General features: G+C 51.5%; 1 protein-coding gene and 1 long non-coding RNA gene across 2 annotated transcripts in view; one reads left to right on the top strand and one right to left on the bottom strand.

Annotated features, from left to right (window-relative positions):
• LOC133361317 (zinc finger protein 91-like) overlaps window positions 1–27,240 on the bottom strand; it is a gene marked incomplete at its 3' end in the record, with an annotated part of 1,159,662 nt that overhangs the window by 456,003 nt on the left and 676,419 nt on the right. The gene's annotated exons all lie outside the window — the stretch shown is intronic.
• LOC133361300 (uncharacterized) overlaps window positions 20,133–27,240 on the top strand; it is a 34,834-nt gene continuing 27,726 nt past the window's right edge. The window contains exon 1 of the long non-coding RNA XR_009757351.1: window positions 20,133–20,277. This is a non-coding gene — a long non-coding RNA (uncharacterized LOC133361300). The remainder of the gene's footprint in view (window positions 20,278–27,240) is intronic.

The raw sequence follows: 27,240 nt of genomic DNA, 5'->3' as shown, positions 1-27,240 counted from the left end.
TTTTCGGCGGGACTCAACCGAAACGGATTTTGGCGAATTGGCGCGCTGTCACCCGTGTCAATATGGTGACGCAGCAGGTGAGTACAACCCAAATCGTATTTATTCCGACTAAAAACGTCGGAAAATTCCCGCAGTAGTGTTTTAAGTTGTTGACGCTCTGACTCTGACAGGTCCGTCGATCCCGCACAAAGCGCCTCGAGCCACCCTTCATCGCTGTCCGAATGCGGTCGCGGCGCAGGGACAACGTTGACGTGATTTGCGACGGTTTCCTCACATGGCACCGGCGTTGCGTGAGCAAGCACGGTCCCCTGTGGGACCACCACCGTCTGCGAGCCCACATTGAGGACCGCGATGAAGGGTTCACCGTCCCCTCTTACTATGGTCTGGGCCGGAAGTAAATGAGGTCCACTAACCCTGGCCCTAGACGGCCCCAGCAGAACCCCTTGGGCCTCAATACCCTTAGCGAAGGGCCGCCGAAGTTTCAAAGGAATCAACATTTGTGCCCCCGGAGGGACGCGCACCGTTCTCTCTACGAATGCCGGCACCGTCGCGAACGCCGTCCGAGTCGTAACTGGCGATGGCAGAAACGCCATGCGTCTGCCCGACGGGAGCTCAATGCATCCCTGGTCGATTAATATCCTAATCGGCATTTTGGCCAGGAAGTCCGTCCCCAGCAGGCCCGGAACCGCCAGCGAGGAGGAAACAAAAATCGGCCCAGACAATTTAATTTCCCCAGCACAAATTTGGGCCCGAATTTGTCCGATGATGCCAAGTGAGCCCCCGTTAGCCGCATAGAATGGTACGTTAACAGGCATCAAAGGACGGCTCTGGACAGGGAGAATATTGTAAATTAACTCCGAAATAATGGTCGCCGATGCTCCCGTATCGACCAGGATGCGCACCTCAACCCCGTCGATGTGCCCCACAACGGCCGACGACCCCGACGATGCGGCTACCACACGATCGGCCAGCACGGACCACTGGCCGGGTTCGATATGAGTACCCAGAGTGGTGCGTGATGGTGCGATGGTGCGCGATATCGGCCCCCCTCTCATTGCGGTGTTTGAGTGCGTGACGGGCGTGTGCGTGGGCCAAACATGTGGGGTGCCGCGACTCGCCGGGTTATGATGGTGGAGCTTGTGATGAGGCCCGTCGTCCCGTTGAGGTGTCGTCCCGCGCTGACGAGGAGAGCGGCACCCCGAGGCGACGTGGCCCCGGACGCCGCAGTTGAAACACCGCGGGAGCGCCGTCGGAGGTGACGGATGGTCGGAACGGCCCGACCCGTCCCGGCCCGACCGTGCTCCCGTCGCCTGTAGCCGTCGGTGGTCGACGGCGTAGAGCTCCTCCGTCGGAAGGGTGGCTGCAGCCACCGCACGCCCTGCCGATGCCCTGCTGGCTTTCCGCCGCAGTGACAGGAGGTTGGCGTGGAGGAGCCGTGCCGCCTGGAGCGATGTCATCTCCGCGTCCTCCTGTGCGACGACCGCGATGTCAAGGTCGTCTGCCAGGAGGAGGATTTTCTCCGTGACCATTGCGTCCACGCCGTCGTCGTCCATACGAGGGAAGGCTGACTTAACCATCGCCAGGAGGCTCGTCCGGTATGCTAGGGGCGACTCCTTTTCACCCCGCCTGCGATCGTAAAATTGCTGTCGGCATTCAGCCGATGGTCCATAGACCCCGCCCAGCAGCTGTAGCGCCATCGGAAGCGTAGACTGCTTCTCCCTCGGCGCCGATGTGAGGGCGGCGAGCGCGTCGCCGTCGAGGAGCGCCGGCAGCGCGCAGAGAGCCTCATCCGACCATCTTGCCATTTCCTGATGGGCGAGGAAACGTCGTCGAAAGCCGGCCCAGTCTCCCTCCGCGCCGATGAACTCCTTCAGCGGGGGCAGTCTCTGATGTAGCGCAGCGGTTGTTGTAGACTCCCGCAGGTTGTTGTCACCACCACTCGGCTGTGCATCTGTGCGAACGGCCGATGGGATCGCCTGTCGCGGTTGTGATGACGCACCCTCCGGCGGTGATGACGCTGCAGCTCCAGCGACGCCGATGTCGGAGCGGATGTTCAGGCTGGCCACGCCCTGAACAGCTGTAGCGTCGATGGCGGGAAATTCAAATTCCGACTGCTCCGAAATGGCGGGAAGGCGCCCTGGTCGTTGGCTCGCCTCGCCCCGTGGTGGATCACCGGTCCCCAATCGCGTGATGGTCTCCAGCGTGGCTGCAGCGGCATACAGCAGCTCCGCCAGCCTCCCGTGAGCCAGCCGTAACGCGTCTGGCTGCGGCCCCTCTTCATTTCGATGCCCCGGTAAGCAGGCGTCAGGCCCCAGCTGCACCATGTCTTGTGGAGCCGTCTCGGGCTCGACGATCTCGGCAGTGTCTCCCTCCTGCGGTACTTTGGCCCGAGCTGTATTCCGCGTGTCCATGTTCGTATTACTTCTGACTCCAGTTGAAGTACCGGTGAGGACGCTTGACACCGAGGTTGAGGCACACGTATATTTATTTCACAATACGACAGTGGGCATATAACACTCGAGGGTGTATCGGCCCCCTTACCCGTATAACTCGGGATACACCCCTAGCTAACTCTGTCCTAGCCCCGAGTCCTCCACTAATGGGCTAGGGGAGGCTATCTGGCCCGACACTGGTAAGTCGGGCCCGGTACCCGGAGTTCCAGACCAGCTCTTACAAGAGCACCGGCTCTGGCTTTCGGGACCACGCCGCAGGGCTCTATCTAAGACGTCTTCAGTCTTCTTCCCTTAGCTTAAAACATAACTCCCGAGCCCTTTGAAACATCCCCTTTTATACTCAACCCCTCCCTGAGGGGTGGGGCCCCGGGGGATCATAACGTTCGAACCAGCCCCCCCCAGGGTGTCTGGCTCGGACGTCGTAGAGGGCACCTCCTCGTGCACTCACGTAGCCCCGCCCACTGTGTTTGTTTTCCATAGGCTGCCATGCATAACGGGCCCTCTCTTTAACACCCCTACATCACCCCTACAAAGACATCGCTGAGTGGTTTTTCCAGATATATATCAGACACGATCATCTCAACTCAGCTCATCGGAGACCATCAGAGCCCATCGGAGCTCATCGGAGCTCAGCTCATCACCTCCAACGGAGGAGCTCTCTCATCACCAAGAATGGCGATGCTCGCTGAGTAGCGACGTGCTAATCCAAGCCGAGGTCTGCACCACCTGAGAAGAATCGCTACACCGAGCCGCCGAGGTGCGAGTGAAACTGACGGAGATTCAAGTTATCATTCTAGAGCCAACGAAGACACCCAACGTCAACCCAGCAACGAACGAGAGCATCGTTCATCGTCAGAGTGACAACAAGCATCGACCAAGCGAGCACCCGCTGAGAACCGACTCGTCATCCCGCAGTGGAGGAGCTGCGCGCTATCCAACGACGGAATCATCGCGCACCACGACGGCGAGCGTCGTGCCGACGTCACTCATCTAGCAGTGGAGAGAGAGAGTGCCCGAGCACAGGTGCCAGCCTGCCAGCGCATAAGTGAACGAGTACCGCCGCGCCGTCAGAGCTACAGAGTACGAGTGCCAGCGCCGAAGCGCCGCCAAGCGCCGCCAAGCGCTGCCAAGCCCCACCGGGCACCACCAAGCCTCTCCACGAACAGCAGCGGGCCGATGCCGCTCACATCTACATTCCCAGGGCATGCAAGAATTTATCTAAGAGACAATCCACCTCTCCCACACAATGGGACCGACCCTAGACAATTATCAGAAGACTAATTATAAAGTTTGAACACCAGCTGGCCGTGAGGAATCGTGGCCATCGAGTGATTAAAAATCCGTCGGTTATAGGAGTATTAGGCGTTTTTTGTTTTCGTTTTCTCTTATCGCATAAACGACCAATAGACTCGTCGATGTACGCTAAATCTTTGAAACCTTCGCCTTTGGGGTATAAGTGCTTTTATTGCCCTTCATATGAATATCGGTGCATGCCTGTTTTAAAACTCTGCCTGTCGCCGGATGTGCTCGGTACGCGGTGGAATTAATGAGATGTGCGGTTGCCAAAGTGAAACAACGCAAGCCTTGATGGTTAAGAGTATTGCTCACCGAGAGAAATCTCCCCGATGGTACCGTGGATAATTCCGAACATGAGAGTCGCATTTTATAGTCATATACAACAATCTGGAGTTTGCACGTTCTCCCAATGGTCACGTGCATTTTTCTCCGGGTCTTCCGGCGTTTCCCTCCACACGTAGAAACATGAGTTTAGAGTATTTGGCAGCTTTATGATAATCCACTTCGTTGTGTATTATTTGTAGCCAGGTCGCTTTTGAAAAAAAGAGCTATATAGCTCAGTGGGCCTTACCTGGTAAAATAAATACAAAAATGTGTTTATATGTTGGGGTGGCGCGGTTGCACAGTGGTTAGCACACTACACAACAAATAAAGTTATGTACTGTGTGTATTGTTACCACAGCAATTCACAGCGAGTTCTAAAACTAACTCTCCCCTCGGTGGACTTAACCCTAAAATTGCGTACATTTTGGTAAAATTTCTGCAATGTACAATGCTTGTTTCTTTCCGGTATATTAGTTGTAGTTGCCTTCATTTGAATTAATTACAGGCCCAGTTAGCGATAAGCTATTGACGTTAACTGAGAAAAAAACAAGTCTATGTGTGTTTTGGGAGTAGTGGCGTAGCCATCACCAAACACGACCAACCACCTTTGTGTCACTCCCATTGCATTAGAACGGTGCTCATAACCCACGCCATCGTCAGCGCACTGCGTTATAAGGATTTCAGGCCGACCTGATCTATGCGAGCTGCCGAACAGATGTTGCAATTCCGCAATTTCCTGAGCGCATGCAGCGAGCATTAAGTCTGAGTTCCTCTTCGTGGTCACGGAGTGGAGCTGAGACTCGCAGAGGAGTTCACAGATGGGAGCGTCGCTCTGCATAATTGGAGCTCGCAAACTCCAGACAGCCCCCCTGCGTCACAACATTGGGAATTATCATCAGTTACACTAGAACGGCGCATTCAGGGGACACCAATTTGTTTAACGAACCGAAAAGTTTCACTGCTGTTTGTGATGGTGGCTTATATTTCAATAGCAATTGATCCGCATTGGAGTTCCGCGGCTCGCCTCCACGTATGGAGAATTGGTGCTGATTAAGACTAGCAGTCGCCGCCCGCTTCGCGGGCGGTGTGTACATACTTGGTTGGTGGGGAGTTGAAAGTGGCTGTACACAATATACATGTTTTGGTGATTGTTTTATGTTTATTTTTGTGAGGTTATATGTATACTAATGAGACGCTCAATCGACAATATTCAATAATGCAACTTATTAAAATATAGAATGCAACTTATTCAAATATCTGGCGATACACAATATTCTTCGTGTACACTCCGTCTTCCTCCTCGTCGTCAGGTCCTTCAATAAGCGCCTTGATGTTGGATCTTGCCGTGGCTCGCGATGGTGCCACGTACAGTGGCCGTGCGAGAAGCATGGCGTTGATAGATATAATCCCTGGTTGTAAACAGTTTGCCCTTGCGCGAAGGCTGGGACAATGGGGAACTGTTTGCGCCGAAGTCGAAATGGGAAGTCCTTCGTGTCCAATTCGCGGCGGATATGGTTGTTCTCAAGCAGCGAGTCCAAGACCAAGTGTGGGTACTCGGAAAGCTGCGGGAGGTCGTCACAGTTCGACAGAGCCATTCCACCTGCCGTGAGGAACTCGTGGAGGCTGTGAAGGGTCTTGAACTTTACCATTTCTTTAATTTTCTTTGATGCTGCTAATCCTGCATAATGCACGGGTATAAGTAGTACTAATCACATACCCGCATTTCCCATATCCCCTCCCTTTGATGCTGCTAATTCTGCATAATGCACGGGCATAAGTAGTACTAATCACATACCTGCATTTCCCATATCCCCTCCCTTTGATGCTGCTAATCCTGCACAATGCACGGGCATAAGTAGTACTAATCACATACCTGCATTTCCCATAAATATGCTAGATTCCTCTTGATATGCACATTCTTTTGTCAAGGCGCCCTTTCCCCCCCTTGCAACCCAGCTTATATATATGCTCCAAGCACGCGTGCTGTTTCATTCAGACGCTGTCGCCTCGACAGACCTGGTTTTCACCTGAGGACGGCTGCTTGCGTTGTGACCGAAACGTCGTGAGAATTATTTTATTATGTTTAATTTTTTTATTTTATTACTTCCCTTCTACGTGACTTTACCGAAAGAACCAAGAAGATTTACCATTTCTTCTTTGTTGGTCAGCTGGCGGTACTGGTACTCGTAATCGCGAGCCAATTCGTCGTAGAATTTATCCCAGAGAACCTTCGTATCTGCTGGCATGGAATACAGCAGAATCGTAGCGAAGAGTTGACGAAGCTGGTACGGCATCTGAAAGAGCGAGGCTTCTTCCAGACACGCAACCCATTCGCGATCGCTCTCAAGGTAGCCTGCTCCCATGGCTGCTTCCAGCGGTTTGTTTTGTTTTATTGTATTCGTAACGCACCATCCATATGCGCTCCACCATCCACCATGCCCTTGCATCGCAAAGACACAGCTCCGGTGTGCGTCAGCGTGTGCGCCATCCACAGTGACATTGGTCAGCAATTGCACCGTTCTGATCGCACACAGGTTGGCCCCTGCATCCTCCGTCTGTATGTACACACACAAACAGATCCGCTATGGGGCCACCTATTTTTTTCTTATAAAAATGTATTTTGTTGGTCTTTTTACGTTAAAGTTTACGTATTCCCATTGTGAGTAGAAGGGAAGTAATAAAATAATAAAAATAAAACATAATAAAATAATTCTCATGACGTTTCGGCCACAACGCAAGCAGCCGTCCTCAGGTGAAAACCAGGTCTGTCGAGGCGACAGCGTCTGAATGAAGCAGCACACGTGCTTGGAGCATATATATAAGCTGGGTTGGAAGGGGGGGAAAGGGCGCCTTGGCAAAAAAATTTGCATATCAAGAGGAATTTAGCATATTTATGGGAAATGCAGGTATGTGATTAGTACTACTTATGCCCGTGCATTATGCAGGATTAGCAGCATCAATGGGAGGGGATATGGGAAATGCAGGTATGTGATTAGTACTACTTATACCCGTGCATTATGCAGGATTAGCAGCATCAAAGAAAATAAAAAAAAATGGTAAAGTTCAAGACCCTTCACAGCCTCCACGAGTTCCTCACGGCAGGTGGGATGGCTCTGTCGGACTTTGACGACCTCCCCCAGCTTTCCGAGTACCCACACTTGGTCTTAGACTCGCTGCTTGAGAACAACCATATCTTCCGCGAATTGGACACGAAGGACTTCCCATTTCGACTTCGGCGCAAACAATTCCCCATTGTCCCAGCCTTCGCGAAGACCATCAACAAGGCGCAAGGGCAAACTGTTCACAACCTGGGATTATATCTACCAACGCCATGCTTCTCGCACGGCCAACTGTACGTGGCACTATCGCGAGTCACGGCAAGATCCAACATCAAGGGGCTTATTGAGGGACCTGACGACGAGGAGGAAGATGGAGTGTACACGAAGAATATCGTCTATCGCCAGATATATTTGAATAAGTTGCATTCTATATTTGAAAAAAAGTTGCATTCTTGAATACTGTCGATTGAGCGTCTCATAAAAATAATAACCTCACAAAAATAAACATAAAACAATCACCAAAACATGTATATTGTGTCCAGCCACTTTCAACTCCCCACCAACCAAGCATTTACACACCGCCCGCGAAGCGGGCGGCGACTGCTAGTGGTATCAGAGGTGTGGGTCACTCCATTTCTCCATCGAACAATAACGGGGATCGTTTCAGTTATGACAGCTTGCAGATAGAAACATTGCATGATCGTATACTATAATGACAGAATTTGTACCCCAGTGGAGGGCATCCCCCACCCGGCGCTTCTTACCAGTACTGTGAGACTTACAAATCCAGACCTCTCCTCTTCCTGAACCGTTCACAATACCCTGTGGTAGTACCATAATCATCTCAATAAAGCGATCACTTTCCAATGCCCATTTGATCCCGGGAGTTACCCGGGCGGTGTCACACTGTACTCATTGTTTTAGCATGTCGCAAATTCCGATAGGCCTTGTGCAGCGGCCAGAGAGTGACAGCAGCGGGGGCCGGGCTGCAACCTTTTTTGACAGTTTATTACATTTCAAAGTGCATGGGATTGGCACTCCAAAACATGATAAATGTACAGTAACGCCAACTGCATCCGTGCCAAACATGATACGCGGACATATGCTGCATATTATGCAACACATGCCCTTACCAGCAGCACCATGCACAACATCTCAATGACGCAACCGAAGTAGACAGCATGCCGTCCATGGAGACGCGATCAACGTCAATACATAATAATGGTATTAAGCCGGATAAACCGAAAAGTACCCATTGTACCCATCAAACAGTCAGCTGGGTTGCCCCATGGGGGTATTGACCCATGGGCGAAACTGTAGGGGGCGCTACGCAACTGGCCGTGGTCCTGGCAGGTGAAGCTGCCAGCTCAGTCCGCTAAGACTCACTGTATAGCGACCCCTGCCTACTCCGAAGGTAAAGTTGTTTGGGTACTCCACTAATCGCAGCACGCAGCACCCATTTTTACATAAATATACGTATATTACCGTAACTACCATTCGCACACTTGCATACACATGACACTCACATAGCGCAGGGTCTGCGCCCACAGTGCACTGCACCACTGTGGCGCAGACTTTGCCAGACCTATGCTTTCGCTCTCTTCCGGCAGTTTTATTATTTATTTTTTATCGAATCAAAGTGATCTTTCGCTCTCTTCCGGCTGTTTTATTTATTTTTTCGAATCAAAGTGAGCTGTCTGGGTTTTGTCCAATCATGGGCCCGTATTTGCATTACACTTTTGGAAAACGTCCAGACACGCACGCAGAAAACCAAACCAGCGTAGTTGTTTAAGATTAGAAGCCAGAGGAAGCGTCGTTTCGTTTTGATCGGTGACGGAACAGCTGCGATGGCCGTGGATTTAACGACCTCTGTGCCAGCAACCATCATCATCATCGCCGTGGTGATTTCAGGTAAAAATCTATCGACACCACGCTCTGCCTCGTTTTGTGTTGTTATAGGTGGCGATTACACAGAGGTCTGTGTGTGTGTCCGAGTGTTTAAATGTCTGCACCGGTTTGAAACATTCAGTCTCGCCTGCCTACGATAAATCATGGGTTTAACCAGACTGGATTATGTGTACATCTAAACCCTTGAACGATCTGGACAAAGTCCCACCAGTGAGCTCCTCCGGCAGGGGCTGCGTTGGCTGGGTCATGTAGCCCGCATGCCCAGCCACCGCATGCCCAAGCAGCTTTTGTTTGGCCGTGTAGATGGGACTAAACGGGCGTGACACGGGCTAGAGAAGGATGTGTAGCTGAATTCACTTGCTGATGACTGGTACCAGCAGTGTCAAGATCGGCCTCTTTGGAGGAGGCCCGTAAAGAAACTGGTGGAAAACTGGAAGCAATCGCCCTTCAGCAACAATGGGGGGCAGAGGAGTGACGCTCACAACAATGAGCGGAGCGCCGGGCGATTAAATCACAGCAAGTTGGCACAGTAGGAGGCACATGTGGTACATCTGCCAGTCATCTCAGTCAACCCATGCTACCTGCTGTGTCTGTTCTGTGACCTCCTGCCAGCGAACCTTTGACACTTCACGTTGCCTCAAAATGCACCTGGCCTGCCACAGGAGCCGTGGTGACGCCACCGCCACTTAATGGAAAATGGCGGGTATTTGTGTTGTTATTGTTTGATCGACTCGCCCTCAAATGAGTACCTGGTGTGGTGTGTAGTAAACATCGCCACTGGAGAGACAAAGGCGACCGGGCCTGGGTTTGACCACCCACTCCCTCGTGTACCATGCCGGCCGTCATAGGTGCTCGCGAACAGCACTTGCCCCAACAGTCTGTTGTTGTACTGTCTTTGTGTGTTTGTGTGCTGCTGTCGAGCATGTGTTTTTGAGATTCACTTGCGTGTGACTAATGTCGTTAACTTCACCTCCTGAGTCAATTGAGATTAGCAGTCTCTTGTTACTGAGGGCCTTTATTGAACCAGGTGAGAGCCCTCATTGATTTTCACTGTCTCTTGTAACTGACAGCCTTAATTTAACCAAGTTAGAGCCCATTGTGTTTCACTCTCTTGTTATAGACGTCCTTTATACAACCTCGTGTGAGTCCATCGATATTAACCGACTGTACTGACTGACGTCCTTTATTTCACCGGGTGCGAGTCAATAGAGATGCAATATCTCTCGTAATGTCTTTTATTTAGCCTAATCTCATCTGCAATACGTGCCTACCACTTTCTGTCCTGGACTTCTGCATCGCCTCTCCTGTCCTTCCACAATGTTCCAGTCATCCGTCTCAGACACCTGCACTCAAATGGCAGCACCTTCTCTTCGAGCAGCTGAGTTCGGGCCTGGCTTTGTGCAGGGCCGGATTAAGGTTCTTGTATTTTTCGTAAGCCTTCAGTGATAACTTACTACAGTTGGTACTGCTGCCCCATGTCACTACTACCGCTGCTGTCACTCCCTTTATTGTGCGAAAAACACAATTTGAAGATGTTATTGCAAATTTTGCAATAAAAAAATCTCAAAGTTCATCTTTGGTATTATTCTATTTCACCTTATGAAAAAAATTGGCTTTGACACGACTCTCCTCTTTATATATACAGTATATGGTGCCTATCATTGATTTTTGTTAAATATTTATTCAAGAAGATATCTTGGTTACATTTCTTTTTTATCGTACAAACAAAAACATGCTACATTTTTTCGTAGGTCATTTAGGTTTGTGTCGGCCCGAGGCTGAGTGCCTACTGCTACTGTGCCTATTGGATAATACGGCTCTCGCTCTGTGTTCCACACCGTAACACAGAGAGTACTGCTGCCGCACATACCAGCACTTGCTGAGTGCTACATTTCTGCTGGCGGAAACAGTGTGGCCAATAGTGTGCGGGATAGAAGCACGCAGAAGATGGGTTCATCAAAATGGGTTTGGATTAATTTAATCAAAAAATGTTTCTGTTGCTGTGATGCCACAAAAAAGGTGGCAGGATGCTGGCTGATGATGGCTGATCGTGCCCCATGTTTCATCACTCGCCTTCTCCTCTGCTGCTGCAGGAGTCATTGCTGCTGATGATGAGACGATGAAGACCATGTGTGAGAAGGAGCTCTTTCATTGCTCCAAGGAGTATAACGTGTGCGGGGTTGAGGGGGAAGATCTGCTAGTCAGATGCCCACTGCCTCCAAACACGGGCCTCCCATATTGGATACTCGTGCAACTAATGCAGCTACCTCGAGCAGCTGCAGCAACCATAGTGGGTCTCTCTTCACCTGTTGCTCTGTGTTCCTGTTTGTGAGTAGCGTGAGTGCTGCATGTGCATAGCAACTAGGTTTGCTTTGGTATCATTTTTCATAACTCTATGAGTTAGCTATACCATTCTACGATAGTAGTTTGCTCGACTTTGCAATAGCCTGATATTATACGTTTACATTATTCTAATTGTATCCAGTGCAACTAATACAAATGAGCACTGGGGAGATATGCTTTTTATTAATATTTTCAGTAAAAACATCTTGGTTATAATGATCAGCTTTGATTGTGAGGAGATTACATATCCTTCAAAGATCTGGACACAGTCCCATCATCAGTGAGCTCAGGCGAGGCTGCGTTTGCTGAGCCTGCATGCCCAGCCACTGCATGGCCAATCAGTTGTATTTGTTGTTTTCCCACCACAGTGGCAAAAGGGAGGAGGTGGTGGTGAGAACTCAGCAGTCACTCTGGATCTGTCTCCATGCCGACTTCTTGAATGATTTTAGCCACGACCCCACCTGCACCACGACCACGCCCACTCCACCCCCCCCACATGACGATGTGTTCCCACCAATGGTGGAGATTGGCGGTTATCAGAGCTAACAGACCGGGAACCACTTGGGGTGCCAAGGGTGAATTGTGCCCCTGTTATTTAAAAGCCTAAAAGTTAATGGTGTCTCTCTTGTCTCTCCCCAACCCTTCCAACTACCGCACCAGGTTGGCAACTACTTCAGCAGTGATCGAAGTGCTAAATCAACCAACTTGTCCTTTGAGTTCACCGCTATTGAAATGAACTTTGCGGTATTTGTCGCCCGGAATGCAAACACAACACAGGGCGGAGACTACCGCTGTGTAATGATGAGCAACAAAAGCAATAGCAATATTAAAACACACCTTCAAGTTAAGGTTTACAAAGGTACACGCTCAGATTTATAGATGCACTGAATATTCGATCAAAGTGAATGTTTGGCTTTTTCTAAAACGTTCAGTTTTGGCTGCATCACGGGAATCTTGCACTGAACCTTACTCCCCCTTGCATTTCAGCACATGAACAGAAGAGGGTGTTTTCATCGAATATTATTCCTTTCTAAGTCTCTCTTTCGCTGTATGTATGTGCTGGTGCCTTTGGCTTCTCTATGTATCCATGTTGCCTGTCTATCTCTAGCTCTATGTTTTGTGTCTTTCTCTATATCTATCTGTATCAAAGAGCATTCGCATATAAATTCTACAACGTTTTGAAATGCAATCGGCATGAATAATATTATATACATATAACGTCTGTTGCTCTTGCATGTGTAGTGTAGCACAAGTCAGAGATGAGGTAGTTTCAGGAGGCACCTTTTAGTGTAACACCTTTCCGGCCATTCATACACAGGATCGCCTCCTTTCTCGCTCACGTTGCCATACAGCCCGGCCTAGACACAATCCTAACAGCGTTGCACCGATGGCGTCGACCGAGACAGCCAACAAGTGTCCGGCCGCACAATTATCGAGTGAAGGCAGCAACGACGAAGGCGGCGAAGACGACAGCAACGGCGAGACGAGTCCACTACCAGAACCGGCAGCCCAGAGCTCTCACTCTCCGCTGCTTTTATTCAACTCGGCGCGACCTGGCTCCGCCCTGGCCGCGCCTCCATTTTCGAACCCACTAGCGGGTTCCAGGGGCTTCCTGATGAGGACCCTTGCCCCAGTTCCTCCTCCTGCAGGCACACCCGTAATTATGCTCGATGCTGTGTGCGCTAACTGTCCACCACAGTTGCCGCTGCTGGACAGCAGTCTGCGCTATGTCACTACACATGTGTAGTATTCTTGAATGAGACCGACAATTCGTAGAGGCCACACGCTTTTATTCCGATAACACTAGTCCTCAGGACTCACTGGGGAGACAGTCCCACACACACAACCTAGGGAGGTACAGCCTCCGGCTCTATTCTCATTTCTCTCCTTCCCTAGCCTCCAGCTACTCTGTTACTCTCTTCCCTAGCCTACAGCTACTCAGCTACTCTCTTCCCTAGCCTACAGCTACTCAGCTACTCTCTTCCCTAGCCTACAGCTACTCAGCCCACTCAGTTCCAGCGGGGCGGCATCCTTGAGGCTTGGGGGTCCAGGATCTCCAGCTCTCCTCCTTCAGCTTCTCCTCCGATCGACCCCTCCGCTCTCCGGGAGCCGTCTTATATATCCCCTCTCTCTGAGGGGCGGGGGTGTCTCGGGCCCTGGCTCTCGCCAGCCCCCTCCCCTCAGAGCCGTTCCAACCACCTCTCATCCCTGTCAATCCGGGCCGGTCCAGACCGGTACGTACCTCTCCCCTAGCTTGTGTGACCTGTGTGACCTGTGTCAACCTTGGTGTCAACCCTGACCACCACATCACCCCCCCCTATACAGCACGCAGCCGTCCCGGCTGCATCACTATCCACATCCCAACCCTAACTCGCGAACCAGGAATTCTGAACACGACAATAACAATGCGTGAGCCTCAACACAACAATAACAACAACAGAACAACAACAACACAACTATCCCCGATAATTTACCCCAACCCCCCTGTACACAAGAACACCGCGGACACACCACACCAACGAACAAGGTGACTCGAACACCCAGGCCCCGTGAGGAGGCAGTGTCTGCGACAGGTCTCAGGAGAACCTGAGACCCTTCGAACGAGTCCGTGTGGCGGGTCCATCGCCAGAAGCCAGCGTTCCTTGCGGAGGGTCAGGAGGGGCCAGATGACGGGCGTCCGGCACGTTTCGAGGCCCCGGGGACACAGCCCGCGAGCCGTCTTCCTGCTGGACAGGCGGCCGGCTCGCTTCCCGCTCCTCTGGCGAGACCACCCTAGGTGGACTCACACCTGCAGCATCCGAAAGAGTGGCAGGGGGTTGTGGAACAACAAGGGGGTCACGAGGCCCCTCCCCCAACCTGCCGGACACGTCACGCGGCCGGCCCCTGCGAGATGAAGGTGTGTGAGTGCGTGGTGCGACATAGGGCTTCAGGCGCGAGGGGTGCACGTACCAAGAACGCCGTCCGCACGCGACCCTAACACACTGGTCCCGAACGACCCGAACAATGTCGACCGGCCCCCGCCAGGGCCGCAGCAATTTCGATGACATCGACAGCGGCACCTGCGGGCAGTGCAGCCACGCCTTATCCCCTACCGCCCATTTATACACCGTAACCCGGCGATCATACAGACGCTCATTGGCCCGTTGCCTTGCCCTGGAATTTTCCTGCGCGGCCACCCTCGCCTCGACCAACTTCCGAATATTGAACTGAGTGTGTTCGGACAGTTTCGAGCGAGAAGCCGCAGACTGGACCCGCAATTGCACCTCCACGGGGGGGTCGACTTCCCTGCCATACATTAAGTAGAAGGGCGAATAGCCCGTGGCCGCATGAGGCGCTAACCTATATGCGGCCAGAACTCCGGGAATCCTCAGGTCCCAATCCAACTGTGTGTCGTCTACCTGATGACACAACATAGAGGTAATGGTCCGGTGTAGACGTTCGACCATACCATCGGTCTGCGGGTGGTAGGGGGAAGTCCGGACCTTCTGTGTGCACAAAAGGTCACAAACCTCCCGCAGAAGATTGGACGAAAAGTTCTTTCCCTGGTCGGTTAGCAGCCGTTCCGGGGCACCCTTATCCAGGACGTAGCCCTGGAGAAACGCCTCCGCAATGGCTGCTGCCGACTGGTTGGGGAGGGGCCAGGCCATAGGCCAACGGGTGAAATATTCAACCCCAACCAGCAGGTACTTATTTCCCCAAGCGGTGACAGGGAAGGGACCCAGAATGTCAAGAGCCACCAACTCATTAACCCGGGACACCTGAATGGACTGAAGGGGTGGGCAAGCCGCCCTAGCCGGGTGTTTCCGCCGCGCACACTGTGTGCAACTATTCAAAAGGTCGGCGACATCGCGCGCCATTCCCGGCCAAAAAAAATCCAATTGCAGTGTAGCGAGCGTTTTGTGAATACCTAAATGCAGGACGCGTTCGTGCGCCGCCCACACGGCCCTGCCCCGCAGAGCGGTGGGGACGACGATTCTGTAACGCCCCGAGCTGGCGTCCAATGACATGAGGAGACCCTCCCGCAACCTGACAGTACCTACCCTTTCCTGACAATCTCCCCCTCTCTCCGCACGACAGCGTAACCTGAGGAGGGAATTGTCTTCCATCTGGAACCGTCCCCATTCGTCCAGAGGCAGATCGAGGAGTGAGTCGCGAGCGACCAACACCTGCGAGTCCCCCTCGGCGACAGGTTCCCTATCAACCACCCCTGCTGCCGCTGCCAAGGGAGAAGCCGGAGCGGTACTCGTGGCCGATTTGCATCTCCCCGAGCCCATAAAACACGCGCACCCATCACCCGGAGGAAGGCGTGACAAGCCATCCGCGTTCAAATGTTGTGTCCCCTTCCGGTACACCACCGTGAACGTGTAGTCCTGTAGGACCTCAAGCCAACGTGACAGCTGGCCGGACGGCTGGTCTATTTTCAACGCATACTGTAGCGCGGTGTGATCGGAACGAACCGTAAAATGCCTACCGTACAGGTACGGTCGATATTGTTGAACAAACACGACAATAGCGAGCAGTTCACGGCGGGTGACGCAATAACGTTGCTCTGCCGGAGACAGGACTCTACTGCCGTAGGCAACGACCCGTTCGACCCCGTTGACAACCTGCGAAAGCACCGCGCCGATGCCGGTATTGCTGGCATCGGTGTCCAGGATGAAGGGCAACGTGAAATCGGGATAGCACAAGGGAGGAGCTCGGACAAGGGCATCGCGAAGCGCCCTGAACGCCCTGTCTTCCTCTTCCCCCCAATGGAATTTAGCCCCCTTAGCCGTCAGAGCATGAAGGGGTTTGGCAATCGTCGCAAACCCCTCAACAAACCGGCGGTAATAGGACGCAAAGCCTATAAAGCTGCGGACTTCCCCACAGACGTGGGCGTGGGCCACGACCTTACACAGTCAGTTTTGGCAGGATCGGTGGCTATACCCGTAGAACTGACAACGTGGCCGAGGTACCGCACCGATTCACGCAACAGGAAACATTTCTGAGGCTTAAATTTAAGATTAGCCGATCGCACTCTGAGAAATACAGCCCGCAGTCTGTCCAGATGTTCCTCAAACGTACGGCTGAAAATAATCACGTCGTCCAGATATATAAGACAAGAGTCCCACTGCAGGCCAGCGAGGACCAGTTCCATCAATCTCTGGAACGTCGCTGGAGCTGAGTGCAATCCCATGGGCAACCGGTTGAACTGATAAAGGCCCTGTGGTGTACGGAACGCGGTCTTAGGTTTGGAAGCGTCATCCAAGGGCAGTTGCCAAAACCCCGACAAAAGGTCCAAGGTAGAAAAATACCATGCCCCCGCCAAAGCATCGAGCGACTTGTCCATGCGAGGGAGTGGATACGCGTCCGCCAGCGAAACCTTGTTAAGCTTCCGAAAATCCACACAAAACCTCAAACTGCCATCATGTTTTTTAACAAGCACAATGGGCGCACCCCATGGGCTGTTGGAGGGAGCCACAATGTCTGCGGCAAGCATGTCATTCACTGCCAACCGGACATGTTCCTTCTCTGCCGGACTTAATCGGAACGGATTTTGCCGAATGGGAGCGGAATCCCCCGTATCAATGTGGTGTTTCAATAGATTAGTGCACCCAACATCGAATTTGTGTTTGCTAAAAACATCGGGAAAATCACGAAGCAACATGCGCAGCTTGAATCTTTGTGACTCTGAAAGATTTTCAGCCCCTGAACAGAGAGAATCCATCCATGCCTCATCGACACCCACCTGCGTCCCGGACGCCGGCGCCTCACCGACATGAGCTGCAACGGAGTCAGTGTGCAGTGGCAGTGACGCATGTGCAATGACAGCCCCTCGGTGCACGACCTTCGTCCGCAACCCCGCATTCAGCACCTGAATGAAGGGCTGTCCATCTCTAGGCACAAGCGTTTGTGCACCCACCAGGTCCAACCCTCGCTCGGTCGTATTTGAAGGAGATAACAAAACCCCCGACGTAGCGTCTGCCTCCAGTGGTTTGCGTAACTGAAGCGGTATCAGCATCTGCGCACCCGGCGGAATCCGCACGGTTTCAGACGCCATAGCCGGAACAGTCGTGCAAGCTGTGCGCAGCCGGTTTGGTGAAGGCAGAAACGCCATCCGGCGGCCCGAAGGAAGCTCTATGCAGCCTTTGTCAATCAAAATTTTGATGGGCATCCTCCCCAAGAAATCCGTACCCAACAGACAGGGAACGGCCAAGGCATCGGAAACCAAAATGGGACCAGATAATTTAATGTCGCCAATACAAATTTGTGCAGTTATTTGGCCAATAATCCCCAGGGAACCCCCATTTGCCGCAAAGCAAGGGACGGAGAACGGGGTGAGTTCCTGACATCTCTTTGGTAACACGTTGTATATGAGGTCGGAGATTAGAGTAGCCGAAGCCCCCGTATCGACCAACAATCGAAATTGAATTCCCTCAATATCCCCGAGAATAACCGACGAGCCCGTCGCCGCGGCCACGACCCTGTGGGCCAACTCGGACCACTGAACCGCGCGAAGTGGCCCCCGAACATCAGCCCCATTCCGCTCCCCACCCCTCAACGCAACGCGATCTACTGGCGCGCCGAATCGCGGTGTATGCGGGCAGGGACCGTGTGCGTGAGGTGTCGCGACATGCCTGGGGGTCTTGTGGAGCGGCCGGCGGACGGGCGGACGATGGTGGATGACCCGAAGCCCGGCGCCGGGGTGCAGGGCAACCCGATGCCAGGTGACCCAGCTGGCCACAGTTATAGCACGTGACGCCAGCCAACGCCCGCGGGGGTCCGTGTCTCCCCCGGGTTTCCCCTTGGCGAGGCCGGTCGGCTCCCCTCCAACTGGCGGCCCGCTGTGACGCGAAGGCCTGGGCATCCGGGACCTCGTCAACTCTTGCAGCGGCGCACGCAGCCACCTGCCCATCCCGCTGGAGGAGCAACTCTGTGTGCAGGTAATGTGCCGCCCCCAGCGAGGAAAGGTTAGCTTCATCTTTGACGTGGATGGCAATCCTCAGTTCCCGAGCCAGCAGCAGCAACTGCTCCAGCACGATGGAGTCCAGGCCCACATCGTCCATTCGAGGATAGGCTGCTTGAGCCAACGCCATCAGTGCACTCTGATAGGCAAGAGGTGTCTCGTCCGCCTCCCTCCTCCGACTGGCGAAACGATGTCTAGTTTCGGATGGAGGTCCATACACTAAGGCCATCCGATCGAGGGCCTCCTGCAAAGTGGAGCGTTGCCTCCGTGGAATAAGGAGGAACGTGGCCAAGGCCACGTCGTCCAAGGCGGAAGGCAGGGCTCGGAGAGCGATGTCAGCAGACCACCCAGCCGTCTCGGCATTTGCCACAAAACGGCGTGAAAAAGCAGCCCAGTCCCCCCCCTTTGCCGTGAAAACCTGAAGCGAAGGCAAGCGCTGTTGTAGCGCCGGGATGTAGTCCCCCCTCGAAGACAGCAGCGTCCCAAGTGCAGTATATGAAGCATCTTTCGGCGGCAGAATATCAGACGGAATCGGCGGGCACCTACCCGAAAACTCTGCTTCTCCCGATGTAAGGCCGCAGATGGCGGATGTGACGCGAGCCACCTCTGCCCCCTGACCTCCTGGGCGGTTGACGTCACGTCCCCCGGAAGCGGTGACCCCCCCGGCGAAAGTGACGTCATCCCCGGTGGCCGCATCCCCGGCGGAAGTGACGTCTCCCCCTCCGGAGGTGACGTCAAAGTTTTGCGCGGGAATGGCGCGTTTCTCGGCGGGAACCCGTCCCATCCTTCGGCCTGGTACTCCACCCGGCGCTCCCGCTCCCCCAAGCGTGAGCTCGTCGAGGATGGAGGCAGCGGCATGGAGGAGATCGGCCAGCCGGGCATGGGCTGACTGGATCGCCCATCCCGACGTCGGCGGACTCCTGGAGGGCCCCGGAGAACCCGAGCCCGCCCCCGCAGACCCGTCCCCCGGAAATGGCGCTCCCGCCTCCGGCTCAGCGTCTCCCTCGACGTCCTTCTCCTGGCCCCTGGTGAGCGTTTTCTGTCTTGTCTCCATGTCGGCGAGGTTCTTTGGCCGCTTCTAACACCAAATGTAGTATTCTTGAATGAGACCGACAATTCGTAGAGGCCACACGCTTTTATTCCGATAACACTAGTCCTCAGGACTCACTGGGGAGACAGTCCCACACACACAACCTAGGGAGGTACAGCCTCCGGCTCTATTCTCATTTCTCTCCTTCCCTAGCCTCCAGCTACTCTGTTACTCTCTTCCCTAGCCTACAGCTACTCAGCTACTCTCTTCCCTAGCCTACAGCTACTCAGCTACTCTCTTCCCTAGCCTACAGCTACTCAGCCCACTCAGTTCCAGCGGGGCGGCATCCTTGAGGCTTGGGGGTCCAGGATCTCCGGCTCTCCTCCTTCAGCTTCTCCTCCGATCGACCCCTCCGCTCTCCGGGAGCCGTCTTATATATCCCCTCTCTCTGAGGGGCGGGGGTGTCTCGGGCCCTGGCTCTCGCCAGCCCCCTCCCCTCAGAGCCGTTCCAACCACCTCTCATCCCTGTCAATCCGGGCCGGTCCAGACCGGTACGTACCTCTCCCCTAGCTTGTGTGACCTGTGTGACCTGTGTCAACCTTGGTGTCAACCCTGACCACCACACATGTATAACATTTCTCTCTTTCTCCCTGTAAATGTGCATCTGTCTCAGCCCTGTCCATGTCTGTCGAGAGATATCTCAGCTGTAGAGAGAAACGTCTTAGCTGTAAAGGGTGGTGATCTTTATCTCTCTGTCTCTGTGTCTCAGCCCTGTCTGTGTCTGTAGAGAGAGATGTCTCAGCTAATGAGCGAGGTAACATCACTCTGTGGTGCAACATCACGCGACCAGAGCATGAGGAGCGTGTGTGTGGTGTCACGTGGACACTCCCCTCTACATCGGTGACCGTGAGCCTCAACGTGAGTGTCACAAATGTAATGGATATTTACACTGTCGCTAATTGGTATAACTGTGTGAATGTGTAGTGAGTCCAACTGAGGCAACACATTTATTGTAACACGTATATACAAAGGGGTAACTTCCCCTTTACCAGACACAGCCTCGGGTGGTGACCACCCAGCTAACTACACTATACGTAGGAGTTACAGCTACGAAGGGTCGGACCCTCACTCGAGTCCTGGCCACGTGTTGATGCATTGCATCGAGCTTCCAGCTTATAGAACGAAGCGACCCCGGTCCCTTTCAGGGACCTACGTTATATCCTCCCGGGTCGGGGCCGGCTCCACCCAGGCCCCGCCCGCCTTCTCGAGCATTCTAGCTCCCTCTCGACCCCCCTCGAGAGCTCTCCCCGGACACGTGATCACCCCCTAGCCCCCCCACCTGGGGCCCTCACTGTGGACACTCCGGAACACGTGTCTAGAGTGCCATGGCCGGGGAAACCCTGTCCCTGGGCTGACACTCTCCCGCTCCCTCTTGTGGGAGCCCGCACTACATGCTATGTGTGGTGCCCACGTTATCCCAGCGCTCACCAAGCCCCACTAGGGCTGGTACAACACCCATCTACGGGGTGTACGCGATGACGGTGCATCGCATGCCGTGCTATAGTAAAGCCGGCACCACACAGCAACCCACCCGGTGCTTATACTCTTAGTTCTTTCGGTAAAGTGCTGTCTGCGACATAGGAACATCGCACACCACGACCCTCCCGGGCCGGCACCATACAGTGACATCCCCGATGTCACTACATATGTGTTAACAGTAAGGCACAGATACTGCAGTTTTAAACATTTAAACAGTGCTTCAGTTTGGGTCCTTTCTAGAACTCTATCCCCTCCCATAACCCAAGTCCTGGCCTAACTTCACTGGGTTCATATCCACAAACATGTTGACTACAACGGGGGTCCTCAAACTACGGCCCGCGGGCCACATGCGGCCCGCCGAGGACATTTATCCGGCCCATGGTCACTTATTGGGCTGCGCTTGTGAGCACTCATTGGGCTGCGCTTGTGAGCACTAATTGGGCTGCGCTGGTGAGCACTCATTGGGCTGCGGTGGAGGGCACTGATTGGGCTGCGGTGGCGAACACTGATTTGGCTGCGCTGGTGAGCGCTGATTGAGCTGCGGCTGTGGGCACTGATTGAGCTGCGGCTGTGGGCACTGATTGAGCTGCGGCTGTGGGCACTGATTGAGCTGCGGCGGTGGGCACTCATTGGGCTGCGCTGGTGAATGGTTCAATGGGCCAATTGACTGGACTTGCCCCCCAGGCCTAAGGCTGCCAGCCCTTCCCTGGCTGCGCTTAACTGGCTTTCCCTCTCTCAGCTCCCTCCCTCAGCTCCCTCACTTGCCCCTCGGCTCCACTCCCAGTGATATTCCTGTGTGCTGGGGATCTACAGCACCGCTGAGTAAATGATAGAGGGGTAATAACAGAGTGATCTCTGATCTCTGGATGGGCTGCCTGCTGTTTTCGTGCTGGTCAGTGACAGACAGCCGAGGAGTAGGAAACCCAATTTAAATGACAGTAAGTGCATTTATATTCTGATTGCTATTCAGTTGTATGAGGTTATATGTTGTATGTTGTGTAAGCCCCGGTTCATACTGTTGCGATCTCTGAGCAGTGCGAGTTCAGCCATATGCTTGTATGGCTGAACTTGCATTAGATTCGGAAGAAAAAAGGCACATGTGCCTTCTTTTTTCCTGCAGTGGAATCGGATCGCATGGGTCTTCTCCCCCATGTGATCAGATTCCTATGCGAGTTCGCAGATCGCACTGCGATCTGTGAATAAAACTGCAGGTGTAATTAACTTTTTAATGGCACCCGCACCTGTGTGAGCCTGGGGTTAAAGCGGAGTTCCCCCAATCAGACTGCATTGATGGGTAGTGCAGTCTGTATGTCTCTATGTGGGCAAAGTTATTGCTGGTATATTGTTTTTGTAGCGCTGTATATATATATTGGTATTTTACTAGTAGCAATTTTGACTCCCTAGGAAACAATGATGTCAAGAAAAAGAAAAATTGACTCGGAGTGTAGGATATTCAAAGAACAGTGGACTTATGATTACTTTTTCATGCAGTACAAGGAAAGAGCTGTGTGTCTGATATGCCAGAATATAGTGTCTGTGTTCAAAGAATACAATTTACGTCGACACTGTGAAACTCAACATAAAGATAAATATGATTGTTTGGTCGGAGAAGTGAGAAAAGATAAAATATTAAAACTGAAAAGTACATTAACAACTCAGCAAAATACTTTTGTGAAGCAGAAGCAGCTAAATATTTCATCACTGCGAGCAAGTTTTCAAGTTGCCAAGCTAATAGCGTGCACTGGCACACCATTCGTGGAAGGAGAATTTGTTAAAGAATGACTTCTTTCTGTTGCCAAAGAGATGTGTCCAGAGAAGGCCGATTTATTTAGTACAGTGAGTCTTTCAGGACCTACAATTACACGGAGGATTGAAGAAATGGGAGACAATTTGCATCAGCATTTGCACAACTCCACAAAAAAACTTTCCTATTTTTCCTTGGCACTCGACGAAAGCAATGATGTTCGTGATTCTGCACAACTTCTATTTTTTATTCGTGGGACGAATGACTATTTCGAAGTCACAGAAGAGCTTGCTGCACTGCAAAGCATCAAAGGAACAACTACAGGAGAGGATATCTATGAAAAGGTTTGCCAAAATGTGAATGGTTTGGAGCTGAACTGGGCTAAACTAGCCAGTGTGACAACTGATGGTGCTCCTAGCATGGTGGGGTCTAAGAAAGGAGTAATTGCTCGCATTAACTAAGAGATGGACAAACATAACCATTCTCATCCAATAGCCATACACTGCCTCATCCACCAACAAGCGCTGTGTAGTAAATCACTGAAGTGGGACTCTGTTATGAAAATTGTGGTATCTTGTGTTAACTTCATTAGAGCTCATGCACTAAACCACAGACAATTTCAGGAATTTCTGTCTGAGCTAAATGTTGACTATGAAGATGTTTTTTACCACACAGAAGTCCGTTGGCTGAGTCGAGGGAGAGTTTTGAAACGTTTCTATGACTTACTTCCACAGATTACAGCTTTTCTGCTTTCAAAAAACAAAGAAGTACCAGAGCTCAATGATGCAGAATGGAAATGGCACCTTGCCTTTCTGACAGATGTAACAGAGCTACTCAACAGTTTAAATGTGCAACTTCAAGGAAAGGGGAAGCTCATCTGTGATATGCAATCACATGTCAAAGCATTTGAAGTAAAATTAGGCCTCTTCAAACAAGTGAAGGAGGAAAACTTCTGCCATCTCCCCACAACTCAAAATCTGTTAGCGGAAAAACCATTGGTTGCATTCCCAAACAAAACATGTGTGGATTCACTGGAAAAATTGCAAAAGGAGTTCCAATTTAGATTTAAAGAGCTTCATCTCCATGAACAGGACATACAGCTTTTCCGTAACCCATTTTCTATTGACATCGAAAATGTGGATACAATTTACCAAATGGAACTGGCTGAACTACAGAATTGTGACTCTCTGAAAGACGCATTCAAGTCAAGCAGCCTTCATAATTTCTATGCATCTCTCCACTCTGAGACATATCCTCATCTCAGGAACCATGCACTCAAAATGGCAACCATCTTTGGCAGCTCTTATGTCTGTGAACAGACTTTTTCAGAATGAAACATTTGAAATCTCCAACCAGATCTAGACTAACAGATGCACACTTGCATCACTTGTTACGACTAGCAGTGACAAATATGGAACCGGACATTGACCATCTCATTAGCCAAAAGCAGGCCCATAGTTCCCATTGAAATACTGGCAAGTTTGTTGATTTAACTTTACTTGTTCTTCATTTTAAATATTGTATTTGTTCCCGTTTTGTTTCTTCACTTCAAAATAAGATATATGCAGTGTGCATAGGAATTTGTTCATATTTTTTTTTAACTATAGTCCGGCCCTCCAACGGTCTGAGGGACAGTGAACTGGCCCCCTGTTTAAAAAGTTTGAGGACCCCTGGACTACAAGATCATAGTCCTTGAATTTAAATTCATCCATGGCCTTGCCTTTCCTTTGTACCTCTGCAACGTTCTCCACCTCCACGTCTCAGCAGCCAACCTTATTTCTTTAAAAAATGTAGTTTTCGTTATCAATACATATGTGGGGCCCGACGTCCACCCCACCGCCCCTGCTGGGCAGGTGGGGCGCGACATCCGCCCATTCTACTCTCCTCCACCATGTCGGTCGGCTCCCACCGGGCCCCCACAGACTGAATGACGGGGCCCCCACGCTAACGCCCTCTTTGAGGGACATGCTAGTGCTGCTGGCTTCGGAGCCGCATGGGGTTAAAGCACACGCCCGTGCAAACCGCAGCTGTCGCTAACAGAGAGGCCGCGAAACGCGCTATCACCTGTGAGAGATTAACTATCAGCTACAGCGACCGCACGCTTCCACCTGCATGCGATTAACTCTTAACGTGCATGCCCGCGCACACTGCGGCCCCGCTAACAACAGGAGGCTGTGAGTGCGTTCACACCTGCGCGATTACCTCACTCGGGTAAACATGGTAGCGATCCCGCGATCACCACCCCATGTTCACTCTCGCCGCACGTTCCCTCACTGCTACCCTGGACTCAGCTTGCACACGCAGTCGCTCCCTTTTAATTTCCCTGACTTCAAAAGCCCAGGGTCGCGTCACACTGTGTGGACAATCATGCGCCTACCTGTGGTTACTGCTCAGGATTTTCTTTTTTTTTGCCCTTCCATGTGTAATAAACGACTTCCACGCCAGATTCAGACTTGCGTCCTTTCTTTATTTAGTGATGACTGCTCGGCTCCGCACTCCCTTTCTGGATAGTCACTCTCTCTCTCTTTCTGACATTTCTACTGTTTCTACTTCTACTGTCTATGGGAAAATTGGGTCCCATGTACGATGATCGGATTAATTATGGGGTTTCCAGGAACACATTGTGATGTTGTAAGAGCGGTGACTGCCTGTTATCGCTTTCTGATGTTTTTCAGGTTGTACCATGTTTTGGCTGGCATGATCTCACATGTTTTGCTCCATGTGCTGGGAACTTATTTTTAGAAACGGAATGTAAATAAATAATCAGAATATTTATTTAGACCGGAGGAGAAATCCGATGAGCTATGAAGCTCTTTTTCACAGATGTCCAGGAGGGGGGAATCAGAACAGTACAAGAACAAGCATTACAAAAACAAACAGGAGGGCAAAGTTTAGGAGAACAAAGCAAGTTACAAAAAATAAGTACATCAATTCCTGCCGATGTTTTTAATTGCTGCCTTACCCAATCTTTAAAAACAACAAAAAAACAGTCCCAGACCACAACGTGACAACACATAGTCCCTCAATAAAATAGCACATTAAAATTGAACTATCGATACATTGGTAAGGATAAAAGTTAAAAATAAAAATGGCAAATGTGGTTGTATTCAGCAAGAATTTTCTTCTTCAGAATATTTTTAGGAAGTTTTACGATCTTTAGGGAGGAAACCAAGTTGTTCCAAAACGTTTGATCCTGCAACGGCAAAAGCTTTGTCACCTATTCTTCTTCTTCTTGGAATAGTTAAAAGGCAATTATATGGACGTCTTAGGTTCTCGGGTTTGACAATTGGTTTAATTAATTTTCTGATTAAATATATATCTTATATATAAAATACTAGCTTTACTACCCGGCTTTGCCCGGGACCGCCACCTTTGTTCCCCCAGTGGCGATGTTCACACACCACACCAGTTACTCGTTTGAGGCTGAGTCGACATAGGGGAGGCCCAGGACCGGTTCAAATAATCGTCACCAGTGGTGGCCGTGAGCGGGCATCGAACTCGGGTCGCCTGGTTCATAGCGCAGCGCGCCAATCGCTACGCAGTCGCTGACCCTCCCACCCCCCCCCCACCCCCCCGGGGGGCTTTTTGACCAAGCAATTAAGGTTCATTGGCTTGGCGGTACTCTCTAATCGATAGATGAAATGAGTTGCTCCATTCAGTTCCCAAAGAATGTTCCCCCAGTGGAGTGAAAACGTCAGACCTCCTGAAGCAGCAAACTCTGGAATATTTTAAACTTTATAAAGCCCCATCAGCAGATTGTGACCACACCTCTGTCTGCGAATGCATTTATTACCCACAATTTACCACCAGTGGTCTTTTGTACTTGACAAAAAGATGACAACTTACTCACGGTCTTCCCTGCCACATGCAAAAGCACAACGAAAATTGCCTCACACGGCATCCCGGATTCAAAAGCTGCTTTAGAAATGGTCCTTTTCATCAGCAAAGTAATGTAAATATCGGCCCATCGATGAGAATCATGCAGCTGAACTTTGAGGACCTCTCTAGTGCGAAATGCGATTATATCGCAAAGATTCTCATGATCCAGTACATCGACATCCTGATGCTGGTAAAAAAAAACCTATCTGGATCAAGAGTGTCCCGTTTGAAGATAAGTTAATATGCCCACAAGACTCCAAGCCACTATCCGAAACAAGGCCTTGTCATGTCCGTAAAAACCTGAAGGACTTGGCCCAGGTCACATCCAACAACTCGTCCTACTACATCACCATCAAAATCAATGACATAACTGTGGTTAACGTCTAAAAGCCTCCAGGTTTTGAATGGCCATGTCCGACACCACCACCACCAAGTCACCCGACCGTTGACGTAAGCGACTTAAATAGCCACCGAACATTATGGGTCTACAGCGCCAATGATAAAGCAGGTGAGCAACTAACATCATGGACAGCACCAGAAGGCCACCACCTGCTCTGTGACGCAAAAGACCGTGGCACGTTCAAGTCAGCACACTAGGATTTTTTTTTACATGCCTGATCCATGTTTTGTGTCGCGGGATCATAATGGTAATGCTATGCTGGGAAAAAGAACCACCTCTGACAACTTTACAAATCTTCTTCTTGGTTCTTTCGGTAAAG

This window comes from Lethenteron reissneri, chromosome 72, assembly GCF_015708825.2.
Source record: "Lethenteron reissneri isolate LAM-NWPU_2019-01 chromosome 72, ASM1570882v1, whole genome shotgun sequence".
Taxonomy (NCBI): domain Eukaryota; kingdom Metazoa; phylum Chordata; class Hyperoartia; order Petromyzontiformes; family Petromyzontidae; genus Lethenteron; species Lethenteron reissneri.
The sequence above is the reverse complement of the archived record's forward strand: the minus strand, read 5'-3'. Positions and strand labels throughout refer to the sequence as shown.